The sequence below is a fragment of the Coffea eugenioides genome, chromosome 1 (genome assembly GCF_003713205.1).
Source record: "Coffea eugenioides isolate CCC68of chromosome 1, Ceug_1.0, whole genome shotgun sequence".
Taxonomy (NCBI): Eukaryota; Viridiplantae; Streptophyta; class Magnoliopsida; order Gentianales; family Rubiaceae; genus Coffea; species Coffea eugenioides.
The window spans coordinates 1130917-1133249 of NC_040035.1; the positions used below are offsets into that span (position 1 = coordinate 1130917).

The 2333-nt window shown below is 40.8% G+C and overlaps 1 long non-coding RNA gene across 2 annotated transcripts; it reads right to left on the bottom strand.

The window, feature by feature from the left end:
- Window positions 1–362: 362 nt before the first annotated feature.
- On the bottom strand, window positions 363–1999 carry LOC113782532. Of its 2 annotated transcripts, XR_003469809.1 has the most exons (4): window positions 1888–1999; window positions 1328–1756; window positions 799–947; window positions 363–689 (listed from the first exon to the last, which is right to left on the bottom strand). It is a non-coding gene; the product is annotated as an uncharacterized LOC113782532 (long non-coding RNA). The 2 variants fall into 2 exon arrangements; XR_003469808.1 differs by having other exon boundaries at window positions 1328–1999.
- Window positions 2000–2333: the final 334 nt, after the last annotated feature.

The following is a 2333-nucleotide window of genomic DNA, read 5'->3' on the forward strand; positions in this document are numbered from 1 at the left end:
ACCCCTAGCGTTCATGAAAATTACGGAGTAACCGGACCATTTGCCCACGCGGACAGGAGTGAATTTCCAACAAAACCACGCCACCCATCAGCAAAAGACCAAAACATCCCTCAAAGTCACAAAAATAACGGCATAACCGGCTCATTCTGCACTGTTCATAAGCGATTGACGCTTTATATATGTACTAGTTTTTCAGCCCTGACGCTATGCGTCAGATAGCCTGGATTGTTTTTTTTTTTTTTCTGCTGTGGTATATTTTTTATTACTTTTGTGTGTGTATGTGTGTGTGTTTTTTTTGACATACTTTCAAGAAAAGAGCTGAAGTGCAAGCCCTAGCTCTATTCAAACACAAGGAAACTGTAAAAAAAAATTGTGAAAATCCTGCCCAAAAACAACACAATCGCAAATTTAAATTTGATCACAACCCTACTTAAAGCCATCTGCAGCAACAACTTCAAAGGAACAAAATATAAATTCTAATTTATTTAGACATTTTTTTCGACAGAAGAGGTATCCGATTGAACAGCAAATGCATTCTGCAGGCCTTCGCGAAGCTTCTTCCGCAAGCTTTCTTCTTTACGGTTCTTTCGAATCTCGATCATGTTGTTTATTCCCCTCCAGCAGCACTCTTCAGCGTCCAACGCCACTTCAGAAAGATTAGTTCTCAAATTACATCCCGAGTAGTTTTTCTGGGTTAGGAAAATTAAATTTGAAAGTTACGGAAGATTCGTGGGAGCTCTGCAAAATGCATTAAAAAAAGTGAGAATTAGAGTAGAGGAGTTTATTTTTATCTTTTACCCTCTGATTTTTGGGACTGGCTCAATATGCCTATTTATCTTTGAACTCCAATCGGAGCCTTGTGGTTTCCAATGTCCTATGCAACTATAAATCTCCCTCTAATGCCAATGGATGGAGCTCTCCTCCTTCGTCGCCCACTTCTCCACTTCCTGTAATGACATATTTAGTCAACCCCAACTCAAGAAAAAATCCAACCATTCACATGAAAATTGAAATCCCATGCAATGATAAAACCTAGAACACTTAAAAGTAAAAAAATAAGAAGAAAGAGAGGCAAAACAATTCAAAAATGGAATTACGGAGATGGGATTAATTGGAAAAGGTGTTTACATTTTTGTTGTGCGTGTAGGAAAAATTGAGAGGGAATCTACTGTAGATTTCTAGATAAGATTATGGAGAAAGACGTGGTGTAGGGAACAATTAAATAGGAAGATGATGAGTGAAAAAAACTGGCAGAGAAGGCCAAGAGAAGAACGAGAAAGGGCAATGGAGATTGCAGAGCTTTCAAGCGGTGGTGGTTCCATTGTACCTCAAATCACTGCTAAACTTGTTGCCGTCCGAGAACAGCACGTGGGGAATGTTGAAGAAAGCCAAAATTGCTTGGACACCTGGTAAAGAAAGCCAAGAAAAGAAGAGAGGAAACAAGGCCGAAATTGCACACCCGCCAAAATTGCTCCTATCCAATAATAGCATGCGGACAGCAGTGAATTTCCACCAAAACCACTACCATCCAGTGCCAGAAGACCAAAACACCACTCAAGATTCTATTCCGACCCATTGTCAAAACATTAATCTACAACAAACCATCAAAAGGCGCAAATAAAGCAAAAAGTGGAGACTTTAGAAGATCAGCTTGCTCAGAAAATCAGCTAAGTGAGACAATGAAGATTTCACCTTGCAAAACCAAAGATCACTGGGGACACCGTCCACTGCCTACTCACCAGTGGAGGCAAAGCAACTGCAATTACACAAGAGATTAGGAAACCAAACATACGTGTGAGGCGAAATATACATAAAGCAACGAGTGAAGACTCAAGAAAACTTTGCAAAACCAGAGATCACTGGAGACACCGTCCACTGCCTACTCACCATCGGAGGCAAAGCAACTGCAATTACACAAGAGCTTAGGAAACCAAACATGCGTGTGAGGTGAAATATACATAAAGCAAAGAATGAAGACTCTAGAAAGCTTTTCAAGACATTTGCTGACCGCCCAACTGCCGCCCAACCACCCACTAACTTAATAGTAATTGCTGACTACCAAAATGAAGAGCCACGCGAACAGAGCATTGCTGACTACCAAAATGAAGAGCCACGCGGACAGAGCAAGGTTACAATGCAAGAGAGCTAGCGGACAAAAGCAAAATACCAGCAGAGCCACTGCCACCCATCAGCAAAAGACCTAAACGCCCCTCAAGCTCACACAAATCACGGGTACGCCAAACACTGTTCACAGCTATTCGTGCTTTATATATGTAAGATATGTAGTTGAGACTCATGATTCTTCTGTTATGTTTGTGTGTTTTTTTTCTTTG